The sequence below is a fragment of the Pempheris klunzingeri genome, chromosome 2, assembly GCF_042242105.1.
Source record: "Pempheris klunzingeri isolate RE-2024b chromosome 2, fPemKlu1.hap1, whole genome shotgun sequence".
Taxonomy (NCBI): domain Eukaryota; kingdom Metazoa; phylum Chordata; class Actinopteri; order Acropomatiformes; family Pempheridae; genus Pempheris; species Pempheris klunzingeri.
In genome coordinates, this window is record NC_092013.1 from 12,236,400 (window position 1) to 12,252,979 (window position 16,580).

Consider the following 16,580-nt stretch of genomic DNA (forward strand, 5'->3'; position numbering starts at 1 on the left):
AGTGCATCGTCAACTTCACTGCTGAGCCCACAACACACGCTCAGCCTTAACCCCTGCTCGCACACTCCACTCTTCTCTCTGAATCTTCCTCTCTCTCTTTGTTGTCTCTCCTTTTCCTCCTCATCCACTCTCTCTGCTTATCTAAAGCTCGCCATCTGAATCTTTATATCTATCATCTTCAAATAGTTCCTTTATCCACCACTTAAATTATCGAATTTATTCACCAATCCCGTCTGCCGTGGCCATGTTCTGGCATCGCTCCCTCAGTCCTTTTCATTTCTTTTGTGCCCTTAACCCAGCCCAAACCCCTACCTCCAGGATGATCTAGCAGTCCAGCTGTGAACAGCTGTATGACTGAATGCGCTGTTGATAAGTCAATCATCCTATGCTCTTGTCTCATGCACTGTCAGGGGGTGGGACATTTGGTTGACAGACAGCTCTCAGATAGAAGGGCAAGCGCTATGTCATCATGGTGACTGCAGAGCAATTTAAGGAAATGGAGTGATAAGAGCAGAGTGGAAGAGGCTCAAGCCTGAAGGAGCGACTGGCATTAAAGCAATGTACCAAGCTTCATGGATGTTTGTGTGCGATTCTATGCATATGAGTGTGAGAATATTCCTGAGTTCATTGCTGTGTGTAAGTGTGCACACGTGCACATGTCAGCATGCCTGAGTGCATGTGCACATATGTAGGCCTGTCTATGTGCAAGTGCGTTGTGCATCTACATTTGTACAGCTTCAAAAAACCTATCAATCATTCAAGGCCAACAATGCAGAGCACACTTTTGTTTACCCGAGTCGTGCATTGTGTTTGAAGAGCCACACACATGCTCTGTGTTATATTAAGGCATTGTTTCAAAAGTGGTTGCTTTGCTCCTCTTTTTCTGCCAGAGAGATTAAAAATAGAAACATTCATGCTCTCTGAATGTACTTTCCCTCCAGGAAGTGTGCAGTTGTGGGTGTCTGACATTGGCTACACACCATCACGTGGCATCTTCTTCCCAGGCTACCATTGGCTGGCACCTGTGGGGCTCTGTGAAGAAAAGCTTTTCTGACAGGACCCAGGAGCCCAGAGGAGTTGCTGGAAACTGGGAGAAGGACAATGTCGGTGGAACCAGGAGAGGAGTGGGGGGGCTTGAGAGATGGCATCACCATGGCTGTGAGCGTGGAGGTGCCGGGATGTGACCTCCCATCTACAGCAAAGGGCAAGAGATGATCACATGGCTGAAGAGGTGAAGAGAGGAGATGAATGAGGGACAGAAGAGGACGATGATTTGCAGGAATGACACTCAGGGAGCACATGTCATGATCATATAAGTTCAGCTGACACTCAAATTCGTTGTCACTTTATTTCACTGTTGACAAAAACACTATCCACATTTGGATTTTGTCTATAAGGTGATGGTTTCTAATAAATTTGACCCCAAAAATTGATCGAGTATTCTCTGATTTCATCTAACACTGTTGTGAATTGGCGCTATATAAATAAAGATTGAGTGAAAATAAAGATTGATTGATTGATTAATAATGAATTCATTAATGAAAAAAGAAAAAAACAGCTTGGTCCTAATGTTTTTCTTACTTCAGTTATTGGCTGGTAAAGTGGATTGAACTGTCCTTAGAGTCATCATTTATTGAGGCTATCATCCTACATTTATGAGGAGACAGTGTCCTCTGCTGTGTAATGTTAGGAATACAACTGGCCTGTAACAAAAGGTCGTTCAAAATGGAGTAATAAAACATAGCGAGTGTTCATGCTGCACATGCAAGATAACATCCTCCTGATTTTTCCATATATAATGCCTCACTGATTTATTTCTATATTCTACTTACATCAGTGTATGTTTTTTGGTGACCTTGCATGTCATGCAACAAACAGTACAATGATTGATCTGTCAAGGCTCAAATAAAATAGATCACTCTCTATTGTAATCCCAAAAGATGTTGGATTGTGTATGATGTTTGTGTAATATTTGCTCACTGCTCCCCAATAAGACTGACACTGTACAATGGTTTTGTTACTACCCCTCTTCTCTGTTTAGTGGAAGACTCTGGACTGTACCACATCTGCAGTTTAAGACTGAAAAACTTTAATCTGTTTCTAAATAATCCAGTCACTCAATGACAGTTTGTACTTTTGTGCCTTTAAAAATAGCACATTTTGGCAAAAGGTCCCAGACAAAACAATGTTTTAATGTGCCTCATATTTTATTGATTCTGCTCAGCTGGCATGTTAAGACACAGCAGGTGACCTGTGGAGACAGTTCAAATGTACCATCAAAGATTATCCTCTAGATGGCAGGCCAGCTCTCTCCATAGTGATAATCCTCTTAGATGTTTTGTGTGCATGCATGTTTGTGCAAATGCTGCAAATCAAACATCAGCAAACGGTTTTTAAAAAATCATGAAATCATCAAAAGACTTATTACAATTCGCATATATTATAAGTAAGAGCAACACCTTAGCTTTTTGATTCGACACATATCTAGTTTCACGCGATATAATTCATGTACAGTAAAAATATATTGCAGTGTCCTGTATAACCGGTGTGTGCTGTTTCTATCTACACAATCAAAAATGTAACTTCAAAGTGTGTGAATGGGAAATTTCAATATTTTACAAAAAGGAAAAATGATGTCGGATTTCCTATTTTATTTTCATGGCAGCAACTCTCACAGAGGAGCAGTTTAAGTTGCTTCTTTGCTGCACTACAGCTGTTTTACCTTTCAGGTAATTTAGAATTAGCGCTCAGCAGTGAGATTCAGGCATGTGTGTATATCTGGTCCATGAAATCTGCTACAGAGGGTTTATGGGGAAAGAACACAGTGTCCTCTGTCTGTAGAGTCACTGAGCTCACTGAGCGTCATGATGTGAGACAGGAGACCGAAAGAAAACAAAAGAGAAGAGGAGGAGACTCTGTGCAGTTCTGACCTTTGAGAGGTAAATGTCCATCTCATAAAACGCTTGTGCACAAAGTTAGCAATGTAAGTATGTAAACTGAGAATGTGATGAAAAAAAACACTTCATAGACCTTACACTATAAAACATAAAGTACACAACTACATTACTATACTGTGTCGTATACCGCAGTGACACTGAAAAGAAACCACTCACAAAAGTAAAGATGAACAAAAATGATGAAGATGATATATAGCGTTCATTTTTCTGTCTTGCAATATTTGTGTTTTGGCGCCAGACTAAAAGTTGATTATAATGATTACAGTGTGATGAGAGATGTAGAGAAGTTCAGCAGTGTCTGACCTTTTAAACATGTGTAATGTTCTGCTGAACTGAGTGAGCTGCTTTGGACTTGTGTTGAGAAAGTTTCATACATTTTTTAAATATATGAAATTCTGTTTTTTTGTGGATGCTGATTTTATACAAACATAATTATTACATATTTAAAACATATATTTCTCTTGCTTTCCATCTATTCTGTCTTTTGTTCTTTCCCTGTTTTTCCCTTTCCTGTTAATGCCACTTTCATTCATCGTATTCATTTCCTGTTAAATTTTTGAGAGCTACAAATTAGAGCCTGTTCAGATATGGGCTTTGGCAATAAGAGTGGTGTATTTGGTGTGTGTAAATAACAAAGAACAATCAACCATCAAGATCTGAATTATTAGTTTAGACATGAAGCCAAAGTGAATCAGGGTGAGATGCTTCAAATGCCCCCCCCCCTCCTCCCAATTATCCAGCCCTTCCTTACACACACACACACACACACACACACACACACACAATTGCACATCCATAGCTGTGACACACCTCTACCATCCAAATAACACAGTAGCCAATAACATGAGTGCCATTGGATTTTAGCAGTAACACCCAGCTCACGTCACTGGGTTCCCCCCTCCCCTCCTCTTCTGTGTATTTTTGTGTTAGTGTGTGTGTGTGTGTGTGTGTGTGTGTGTGTGTCCAGTGTGTCCTTGTGCATCTATGTGCCTGCACGCCTGACAGGATAAATCCAGCCTCTGCTCCATTCTCTCTCTCTTTCTCTCTGACTCCATCACTCACATACACACATACAGGTGCTGCTCTTTGGCAACCCTCACTCTCACACACACACATTCAAAACACACAAACTCGACACAGGATCGCAGTTGGTCCACTTTTCTGGTGCTGAGGAACTTGACATTTTGCCTTCATGGAGGATTACCACAAACCTGACCAGCAGACAGTGCAGGCGCTGAGGAACATTGCCAACCGCCTCCGAATCAACTCCATCAAGGCAACAACTGCAGCGGGCAGCGGGTGAGTTGCTTCCACTGACTCTCAAAAATGAGCTTTAAGACCATGAATGCAATGCACAATGTGCACATACACAGTGTGTGCAAAACATAATGAAAAGTTAGATTTCTTTGCAGCATGCATAAACTAACAGACACTCCTACTGAACTAAATACATGCATGTACAGATGCACCCATTCAGACATAGATGCAAGTGAGGGGCCAAAGGAACATCATGTCCTGCCTTTGTTCTCCTCCTTTGGTCAACTGGCAGATTAATCTGAACGTTCACAGTTGTTATTTGATAAGTCGTGCTCTGAATTCTTCATCAGTTGAATTAATACAATGAAAATAAATTATGTTACACAATGTGCTTTATTCTGATTTATACAATATTTGTGGTTTATGAAAAATGGAAATTTAAATATATCCGTTTATTCTTTTGACTGTTGTATAGTTAACTTATGCAACTGTAAGAAACTTAAATCACAGAGGATATCAAAAGTGACTAATTCAGTCTTTTCAGATGATCACATTTATTACTATAAAAACTGTAAAAGTCTTACTAAAAATTTATATTTTCATATAATGTGATTTTAGTGCATTTATGTTATCAAATAATCTATTTATTTTGGTTGCAGGATAGATATTGTATTTGATTTCTGACTTTGGAAATATAATGTGTCTCTATGCAGTATTGGGCACAATCTACCGTGTGCAACACTGGGTGAACTGCATGTTGCAGACAGACTTGAGTATTGCTTTGTTGTTGCAGGAAGAAGTATTTTGAAGCGTTTTTGATAAACTAAAATTGTGTGTATCATGTCCTCTTATCTTGTTTATCATGTTGTCTTGTAGTTATGGAAAAGAATGCTGTTGCATTGTTTAATGTGTGGTATCACAATATCATTTTTTTAAAAGAAATATCTCTTTAGAAGTCGAATTGGCGTTTTTTTCCACAGAGTGCTCGCTGTTTGAACAGCTATGTGAAGCCCAAAATGTTTCTCTTGGTATGAAAATTTATTATTGTTTGAAGGTTATCATATACTCTAATGTACAGCTCAGCAGTGTCTAACAGACACCGATGGGAACAAAGAGAAACACGAAAGAATATTTGACAAAATGTTGCTTAACCTAAAATATTCAAAGCCTTATTAGTAATGATGACTAATGGCTGTGTTAAAATGCTAAATAATTTTATATCAATTTGACATAATTATCGAGGGAAATACTCCAGTACCTTTGTATGGGAGAAAGGCCAGTAACCAGCCATTAATATCAGGGCACCAAAATACTTTATCCTTCAGGCTCCATAACACTGGATGGAGCTCTTGGCGATTATGTGTAAAGCTGGTGGGTGGTTAAATATAATGACTTTATGTAATAATAGTTTATGTAAACAGAAATATGCTCCCATTTAATGACTGCATTTACAGATAGTCTCTGTCTAATCTTTGGAGAGCCTTTGAATGAAATATAGAGCATGCTGCCGGTGGGGCTGTGAATGGCTCCATCCACAACACAAATGGAGTTTCTGAATGCATTGCCAACATAGTTACTGGTCCAACATGTGAGGGATTTCCTGAGGCTCTGCAACTTTTTGTCTTACATCTGTTATTTGGTCTGTTAATAGCACTTTTATTTGCTTCGTGTTTGGTCACTGATTCCACAGGTTTAACCATCATCAGCACTTGCGTTTAGGTCGTCAAAAATACATCCACACCTTGAGCTTTTCATTCTGTATGTGCATCAATTTTGAATTTCAGGATCATTTCACAGCATGATTGCCTGGGCTGCATCTATAGTCACAAATCTGCAATGATACAATAACATTTTCACATAGTAATATCACTTTTCCCCTGTAATAAAAGGCATAATAATATCCATAGCAACCTGATTTTTAACCATATGCTTTCAATAATAAATCTGATGAAACTGAGGCAGTCTGTGTGTGTCTTTTCTATATTCCTTTGTGCGTCTGTTTGTACTTACATCTGACACAAGGATAACTGCACCGTCTCCTCTGTCGTGCAGACACCCCACATCATGCTGCAGTGTGGCAGAAATCATGTCGGTGCTTTTCTTCCACACCATGAAGTACCGCTATGATGACCCGAGGAACTTCAACAATGACCGCTTCATCCTGTCCAAGGTGAGAGTCAGTCAGTCCTGCTGGTCTGGAAAGGAGGCCATCATTTAATCTTTTTGATTGTGTCCATATTCCATCCATATTCACTTCAGCGCTGTATGGCAAAGCTAACTTTGCTTTGTGATTGTTTCTTCTTCCACAGGGTCACGCTGCTCCGGCTCTGTACTCCATGTGGGTTGAAGCGGGCTTCCTGAAGGAGAGCGAGCTGCTCAGCTTGTGCCACGTTGACTGCACCCTGGAGGGCCACCCAACCCCTGTAAGCTGTCACACACTGTCCCACACATTTGGAAACATTTGATGGAGCACAAACTGTGTTTTTAACACTTTAACAATTAACACTTTATTGTGCATGTGTGCATTTCAGAAGCAGCAATTTGTGGATGTGGCCACTGGCTCCTTGGGGCAGGGTCTTGGTGTGGCCTGTGGAATGGCTTACACTGGGAAATACTTTGACAAGGCCAGGTAATCTTTTATATGTTGTGGACTCAAACACACAGGTTACAAAAAAATGATGGTAGTTTGACATTTTAGTAGCTTTATATGCATTTTGTTTTCTTTGTTTATATACATTTTAGATTTCTTGCATGCATTAAAAATTCTGACACTATCTCAACTTCATTATTATACCAATAGCAATATCCACAATAGTGTCCTGATACTAATCATTTTTGGGTTTTCTGAGTGGTCAATGCTTCGGATTTTCCAGATTCTGTGGGTGTGTGCTGCAGCTCCATGGTCTGCTCTCACGATTTTTCTGCTCTAATAATCACACGGCCAGCAGTCACATCTCAGTTATTTTTACCATCCAAGCAGATTTAATCTCAGAATCAAATTCAGGCTTTGTCCTTTCAACCATGTATTCATCCTTAGTCTATTGCTCTAATTTATCATTACAAATTGATTCCGTTTCCTTTGCAATGACACCAAAAGAAAAAAAAAAAACACACAAAAAAAAGAATTAAAAGGCTTTTGTATATGGAGAAAATTTTGACTTATCTGTTAATATCTGACCCATAAAATGCACTTGACTTGATTTGCATGAACAATTCTTATAGAATAAGATTCTAATTTGTTTCATTTAAATGGACCACTTATATTCTTATGACAGATGTGTTTCAGAGGCATGTGCGAAATTCAGCAGCAACACCTTTAGGGGTCTCGGGAAGCTTTTATCATGTCGCAGCTGGTGACTGACTCAACTGTCAGATAATGGAAAGACAGTCAATCTGACTGGAAAAGTGTCACAGAAGTGTTTCATGAGATTTGCCACTTCTTGAAAGCACATTGTCCCATCCTCATCTGAACATAGACATAGATGGAGATGCACACATAGAGACGCACATTAATCGTGTCGTCTCACCTTGTTCTCCACCTCAGTTATCGCGTGTACTGCCTGCTGGGGGATGGAGAGATGTCAGAGGGTGCTGTCTGGGAGGCCATGTCGTTCGCCTCCTACTACCAGCTTGACAACCTGGTGGCCATCATGGACATCAACCGTCTGGGCCAAAGTGACCCTGCACCCCTGCAGCATCATGTAGAGAAATATCAGAAACGCTGTGAAGCTTTCGGGTAATAGTGAATGATTATGAAAATTCATATTATAGTAGAGGCTGACAGTGTGTGTATTGTATGTGCTGGAAGATAATGTAGAAGGTGGGGTAATACAACTAGCATTTGAGCAACATGCATTATCTGATGCCTATCCATAACTATGACATTACATATTGTATATACTGTCCTGGTCTGTGTCCATACCATACCAAGTGTCTTTTAATGTGTGGCTTTGATGTGCATGTGTGTGTGTGTGTGTGTGTATAGCTGGCATGCCATCATTGTGGATGGACACAGTGTGGAGGAGCTTTGCAAGGCTCTGAGCCAGGCACGCCATCAGCCCACCGCCATCATTGCTAAGACTATCAAGGGCAAAGGCATTCCAGGTAAATGTCACTCACTGTCCACCCCTCATCTGCAAATGTGTCCCTCTCACTCAAGTCATACAGCATCAGCTTTCCAGCCTAAGTGTGTAATCCATCCACCAAGCGGTGCTTATGTCATGTTTATTTGGTTTCAGCTGCAGAGGATAAGCTGGGGTGGCATGCCAAACCTCTGCCCAAAGACATGGCCGAGATGGTTATAAAGGATCTGCAGAGCCGCATCATGAACAGCAGCAAGCACCTTTACCCTCCTGCTCCCATGGAGGACTCCCCACCGGTCAGCCTGAGGAACATCAGGATGCCGAGCGCACCCAGCTACAAGGCTGGAGAAAAGGTTTGTCACCTGTGCACAAACACACTTCATTCATTTTCTCAGCCTCTGTTGCCATGTATGTTCACACAGTGTCTCCAGAAACCACCGACGCAAATAATGAAATTTTGCATAAAAATTAACCGACAAACTTCATGATTCCGACGTCACAATTGAATTGTTTGGTCTCTCTTTCTTCGCAGATTGCCACGCGAAAGGCATATGGGATGGCCTTGGCCAAGTTGGGCCGCTACAATGACCGTGTTGTGGCCCTGGATGGAGACACCAACAACCTCACCTACTCAGAGATCTTCAAGAATGAGCATCCCAACCGCTTTGTGGAGTGCTACATCGCTCAGCAGAACATGGTACGATCCCTGATGAATCCCCAGAATTAAGCCTGTTTCACAAAGTTTGAGAGAGATATTTATCAACAGAGCTATCTATATTCTCTTTATTGTTTGTTTTGTCTAATGCTTTATCTTACTTTTAAAAATATTTTTTCTTACCTTTTTTAAAGGTTATTAAAAACACAAATAAAACCTCCCTCTCTCTTTAATGTGGGGCTTTTGCTGAGTAAATGGTTCTTCCTTAGCTCTGAATGGTAATGAGTACAACCTCGCATGTCACAGCTGTGAGTCTGGGCCAGTGTCATTTAATTATACATGACTTGTCCATCCATAATGTAAAGATGGGCAAAGACACGACCATTTTTCCTCCTTATGGTCAATCTGGCTGCTGCTGACACTATTGATTAGGCAGTGCCCTCCTTTTGGCTGTGTCATTATTTTAGCTGACCTTTGATTAATAATTTGGAGAAAGGCGTTCATACGTGCCGCTATGGCTCCAGCAGCAGCCGACTCCAATGTAGGTCAGGCATGTGTATGATGATGAGTAGTGATGACAAGTGTATTCACAAGTAAAATATTAATCAGGGTGGGAGGATGGGACCATCTGGCTGAATGCATAAGGAAAGTCAAAAATTAAACGGCAGCATTTCTGCATTTGTTATAGAAAGTGGATGAAAAACCTTTAAATTTTAAGGTAGGGAAATGACCAGAAAACATACAACTCTGATAAATATACTTTTAGTCACATCGGCACTATTTAAATAAGTGGTTTGTTTTCTTTGATTTTACCTTAAAGCCACATCTAACATCACATTTTCACTTTCATGGATGCTTTTGGCAAAGCAAGGAAAGACGTTTTGGGACTAGGGTGCATTTTGGAGCCGGGACAAAGGAAATTATTTGTAAGAGGAGGTATGCCACTGATTTCTGCCATATGGGAAAATAAGCTCCTCAGCTTTGAAGGAAACTCATCTCACTGCCTCTCTACTTAACGTGATCTTTGGTTCAAAGAGGCTTTCATATACGGTTTGTGCTTCAGATATTTGACCCTCTGGGTGATCTTTTTAGGATCAGCCATGTGTGACCTGTGTCTGTCCAATTTGGCACAGGAAGGTTATAAATCTAAGAAAGGTACTAAGAAACAAACATTTCTTCTCTCAGGTAAGTGTTGCCATGGGATGCGCCGCCCGTGAGAGGAACGTTGTGTTTGCCAGCACCCTTGCTTCCTTCTTCACCCGCGCCTATGACCAGCTCCGCATGGCAGCCATCTCAGAAAGCAACATCAACCTGTGTGGCTCCCACTGCGGCCTGTCCACCGGTTAGTAAACCGCTGCTACTGAGACATGTACACCACAACCCCTCTGACACACAAAATTCACCTGTATTCCCTCACCTTGAAGCCAGACATTTCCCAACACCCACATTCACAGAATCCCTCATGGTCACAAACGTATAAAAGAACGATCTATGTGTGTTTGTGAGTGTGAAGTTGTTGCGATCCTTTCTCTCTTTCCCTCTAATCCTGTGTTTTCCTTACAATTTACCCCCTTTGGCCCTACAGCTAGTACTCAGTCCTCCCCTTTTTCTCCCTTCCTGTCTGCCCTGGATGCTGTCAACAGGGAACCAGGTGTCCCTCTGTTAGTGCAGGTACACTGCATGCAAAGTCTGGCTTTATGTCTGTGGATCTGCATGAATCAGCTCACCTGACCTGTCAATAACTTTTGATGATTTTCTGAATGTTGGACATATGAAATCAACTCTAAATATACATTTAACAGGTGAGGAAGGCCCCTCTCTGATGGGTCTGGAGGATGTGGCCATGTTCAGGGCCCTTCCCACAGCGACCATCTTCTATCCCAGCGATGGTGTGTCTACAGAGAAGGCTGTTGAGCTGGCAGCAACCACAAAGGTACACAAAACCTTAATGCTGTGTTCAGACTCTCCCACACTATCCGTGGAACATCTATTTATTAGTAAAGCAGCTTATTTATCATAAAAATGTCCCTGTAGTGATTGACATGCTTCCCTTCATAAAGGGCGTTTGCTACATCCGAACCAGCCGCCAAGACAGTGCCATCATCTACAACAGCAACGAGGACTTCCATGTTGGACAGGCCAAGGTGAGACAGCACTTGCATAGCTGTTAAGGCAGTGCAAAGAAAATAAGAATACTTTACAAAATTACACATAAAAAATCAACACTGTAACAGACGATAAAATGTTTCCTTTTGCCAGGTGGTGTACCAGAGCAAAGAGGACCAGGTGACTGTGGTGGCAGCTGGAGTGACTTTACATGAGGCCCTGGCTGCAGCTGAACATTTAAAGAAAGGTAAAGTACAGTAAATACTGCTTTTGTTCATAAGAAGATGAGACATGTACCATATTATTTCTTACACATCCAGTGTAGTGTGTGATGATGATCACTTGATGATGATTCATTATTTATCAGAACCAGCACAGAATTTTACATTAGTTTAAATAAATTCCATTTTAAATTTGCTCAGATAAAACGTATTATGAATGCTGAATCCTTTAATGTTACCAGCTGTAGTTCTGAGCATTACTGAGTAAAAAAAAAAAAACATCTATTTTTAGAAGCGATTTGAATTAATCTTTTCAGACTTTCCCTAGTATGAATCCAGACCTTTTCCCTGCTGTTGCATACATAGACAATGCTTGTTTGAGGTGGAAAAATACCATAAACAGATACATTCGAGATTTTAACTTGACTGAGATATTTCATATATGTATTGTGGTGATATTCATCACTAGTTACTGATTCAAACCAGGCTTTCCAAAACCATCAAGGCCTTAGAACCACTATATGAACTGCACATCTCAGTTGCTGCAATGTCATTATTAGTGTTATGCTATGAGTTGTATTTCTCAAGCAAGTTCACTGAATTTCCAGAGAGGATTTCTGTCAGGGTCATTGACCCCTTCACACTCAAACCTCTGGATGTCAAAACCATCATCGACCACACACGTGCCACCAGGGGACGAGTCCTCACTGTGGAAGACCACTACTATGAAGGTAGGTTACCGTAAAACTACCGTTCAGCTTCTGCATATTGTATGACCACTACCAACCTAGCAGCAACAAGCGTCTGAGAATGATGCAGCTGGGGCTCTGTCATTGGTCGAAATCCTCGGGTATGTTGTGGTGGCATGCTTTCATTGGTGCAGCGACAAAGACGCGATGTCGAGGCATTTGCTTATTGGCTGAGCGGCGGCTGACTGCTGTGTGCCCTCATTGCAGGAAAGGTATTAGTATTGTGGTGTATTTTGTGAGTGTGAGAGCCAGAGAGGCAGAGTGCTGTCAGATTTCCTTAACTGAGCATGTGCCCATGGGGCTCTCTGTGACCTAGATAGCACAGACAGCCGTGCCCTGTGCCTGTTAAGAGAAAGGGGATGGGTGATGGCATGGACTTGACTAGACAAAGGATTTTTGGCAACTGCAATCAGTCTGCTGTTGGGTATCTCATTCATTTTACATCTGGACCAAGAGGGATAGTGGTATAGTGATCAAGGGGACATGTTTAAATTGAACCTGTAATGTGTTCTTACCCTCTCTATTTACTGCACATGTATAGTGCATGTGATGACATTGTGCTTGATGAAGCTTTTGAGGCTGCTGGGCGTCTGCCATCCAGTGGTGAAATGTAACATTTACCCAAAAGTACTGTACAAATTTAGGGCACTTGTATTTCACTTCATTTTCTTTTTAAGCCACTTTCTACCTCTGCTCCACTACATTTAAAAAATATTCAGAACATTTAACTCTTTATTCCACTGCAGTAAATAAGATTAATTGATTATTTTTCTGTTTGATACTTCTGAGGTTTGGATTATTGGTTGGACAAAACAAGGTTTATGAAAGTGTCACTTTAGACTCTGAGTAATTGTGAAAGCATTTTGCACAGTTTCAGAGTTTTTACAATAATTACTTTTTTTTTTTTTTTACAAATAATCACCAGATAAATCCATAATGAAAATAATTATTTGCAGTCCTGCACAAAGATAAGATAAGATAAGATAAGAGGTATTGCACATTGTGAGGTGAGGTAAAGAGATAAATAAACATATTGCACAGTTGGTGTGTCAGAGTAGTACTTTATGTACATATTCTAGATTATTCTGACTTCTACTTCTACCACAGTATTTTCACAGTGTTGCATTAGTACTTCAGTACAGGATCCGAATACTTCCTCCACCACAGCCCCCATCCTTCAAGGAGAATTTGTCTTCACCCTTCATCTCTCAGATGTGATGTATTGTTGTTCCACAGGTGGCCTTGGGGAGGCAGTGTCCTCAGCTATGGTCAATGAGTCTGGCTTCAGTCTGAATCGCCTGGCTGTGTCCCACGTTCCCCGCAGTGGCAAACCTCATGAGCTGCTCAAGATCTATGGCATCGACCGTGACGCCATCGCTCAGGCCGTCCGTAAGATGCTCAGCAGCTCTACCAACGCCAAGTAATTATCTCTCTGCCCCACCCACCCAACTGATCACACCCCCTGCAGATGAAGATAACCAGTCCAATATGTTTTTGATTCACATAACACCCAGCTCTTTGACTTCCTTCACTGTGAATCCCCCTAAGTGTGTACTGAAGTAATGTGATTTTGTGCTGTACACTTTGAAGTAGAGTTCCACGTTTACCTTTGTTTCATGCATCCACATCACACACACACACACACACACACGGACAGATACACAAATTCAAACACACACATCCTCATGTCTAAATTCCTAGTTCAGTAATACAAATGTGGCCATGACTGACATTTCTGTTGGTGATTGCTCACCTTACAAAACAATACATTATTACATGTTCAACATGAGTCCTATGTGATGCTCTCATGTGTTTTTTAAATGCTTCATTCAACTGGAAAGGTTTTTTATATTGTTCTGATGTAGCTCTTAATGAACTGGGTGGGGTATAGTTTTAAACTAAGTGTTTATCATGTCAAAAACTATCAGAAAGAAGCTAACTGAGTTGTTGTTTGTAGAAGGTAGTGGAGAAAAAAATTAAACAAATGTAGGTAGGTAATAAAGAGTAGTCACTCAAAACCACAAATCCCATCTTCAGACAATTTAAACTGTTGTGGTTTCAAAAGTTGTATAATTTCTCTTCAGCACTGTATTGTTTTTTGTTACTGATTTTAAAATTACCATCAACCTACACACCTCAGTGTTCATGTGTGCTAGCTGTGCAACTGGACACCATACCAGCAGTGTGACGAGAATCATTATGTGGTCAGTGGCATCATGTTTTTTTTACATAAGGTGAAGGGCTGAAGGCTCTTCAAGTGCTGGAGAATGGAGAATATGGCTGGGTGAGACTATGAAGGTAGAGTTACATCTAACTTGTGAACCCAAGAACAAACACTTTCTTTGTTACTTGAAATTTTGTATGTACCTTACTTTCATGTAATAAAGCCCTCTGCATTTGAATTTCAGTGTTTATAGTTTGTTTTTTCCCCCTAGAAGTATATTTGTGTTGATGTGTGTAGTTTAAGGAAGGACACGGGAATTGAAGTTTTCATTTAAATAGTAAGTAAGTGATACAAGAGGAAGATTAATGACAACATACATTTATATAACACAGTTCTTCCAGCAAAAATCTGCATGACTTCCTGGTAGTGTTCGGCATCTTTGAGTCCAAAGCTCATTTCAACACATTTTTGCTCTCTGACCTTGTAATAAACTAATCACAGATCTCACTGACTGGAAATTCACCCTCTGTGGCTGTAAAACTCTTTTTTTACCACCGGGGGCATCGTCTCTGTCTCAGCTTCCTGTCCAGAAGAGACAAAGATCACTGTTAGATCATACGAATGCCATCACTTCAACTGTCAAAGACATTTAAAGATGCTGAATTCAACCTGTGATAAACTGTGATGCAGGCTGCCAATCTATCGAAACAATGTGCAAAACTGAAATCTGCTTTTTTAAGCCTGCCTACCACAGAGAGCTGTATTTTCGTTTGGCCCCTCTCAGAGCAAACACCATGATTCCACATCCGTAAGACATCGTGTAGACTGGAACAAAGCACAACATATAACCACAGAAATCATATTTTCCCAAGACGTCTGCATATCTCACAAGCTACATTCATATGGTTTTACCGTGGTACGTGTTGAGGTTCAAAATGGCCACAAAAAGTGCGAAACAAAATCCCCAGTAAACATCTGAAGAGAGTTAAAGGTAAATGTTAATTTTGACAAAGAACGTGTCTGAATGTGTAGTATGTATAGTATGTATCAATCAATCAATGGTAACTTTAGCTTGCCTTCAATGTTATTACTCCATTTGGTAAATACTGATTGACAATATTCACGTTTTAAAAATGTACTATAACATTACTATAAACCATGTATGGTCTATTGGATATTAATTCTAAAAGATTATTTGAACACATTTGTTACAGATAAATTATTATTATAAATCTGCTACAAATCATGACCAAATCATTTATCCAGTTTGTGTACCTCTTCTGTCATAGGGAGGGCCTTTACATTCCTTAGTATGGGCAGGAAGGTCTGACAGGAAACATACAAAACAAACACTGTTGACAAAACATGACTATAAGACAAAAATTATATTCAAAACATAAAATACAGCAATAGCTAAAATTTGGTGTAAATTTTAGAACAATAATCATCTTACCAAAGACTATGCCAATAATCTCAAACACTATGGTGAAAAACATGGCAAGGACCAAAGGAAGGAGGAGTGCTGTGAATGCAACACAAACATTCTTAAATGATTACAGTGCTACTAACCTAAAATATGCCAAACAAGACTAGGTAGGTTTGTCCACGAATTGGATAACTGAAACTGCACATTGTTGTACAAAGTGTAAATTATTTCACACGGTACAATTCAGAGTTGAGGATGATGACTTAGAAAGTATATCTACTTACAACGAAAAGGCCTATAGAGTGCTGTCCCACATCCCAGACCAAAGCAGACTGAATAAAAATGGAGATATTTGTCTGAAATGTTTGGAGGAAGAGAATGAAATTATACCGTTGAATTTCTTTAAGGATGTGGTGTGTCAGCAATTTCCTCTTTTAATGTGGACTTCAATGTACGTACAGTGTTTGTAAAAGTCAAGATTGAAGTCTCTTCCATATTCCTGTAAGAAAAGATTATTATGACATCTTGGTAGAGACAGATCAACACAAGCAGCCTGATGAGTAAATACAGGTAGGAGAGAGAGAGACTGAAAGCAAGTGATAGATATCAGTATAAATAGTGACGTAATGTACTAATATATATCAACAATATATATAGCAAGACAATGGATTAATATTGTGACAGATGGACCCGAAGACCCTTAGGCCTAGAGATACAGATGTACGCACCATTGACGCTCAGCTGTGGGCTAATTCTCCAGACAAGTGTAGCAGCAACAAGACAATCATACTTCTTTAACCTGGTCAAACCACTCTGCCAACTATTGTGTACAAAGGAAACTCCCAGATAAGACTGTTTTGCTTTCACATTCATATCCTTTTATTGTCTGTTGTGGTGTTTAAAGAGTGTATCAAGGCTCAAAAAGTATGGAAAACCTGAGAGACCTTTCATTATTCTTTATAT

At 40.3% G+C, this 16,580-nt stretch overlaps 1 pseudogene; it reads left to right on the plus strand.

Moving 5' to 3' along the window:
* The first annotated feature begins 3,941 nt into the window (after positions 1–3,941).
* LOC139215983 (transketolase-like) lies at positions 3,942–13,451 on the plus strand (annotated as a pseudogene).
* Positions 13,452–16,580: the final 3,129 nt, after the last annotated feature.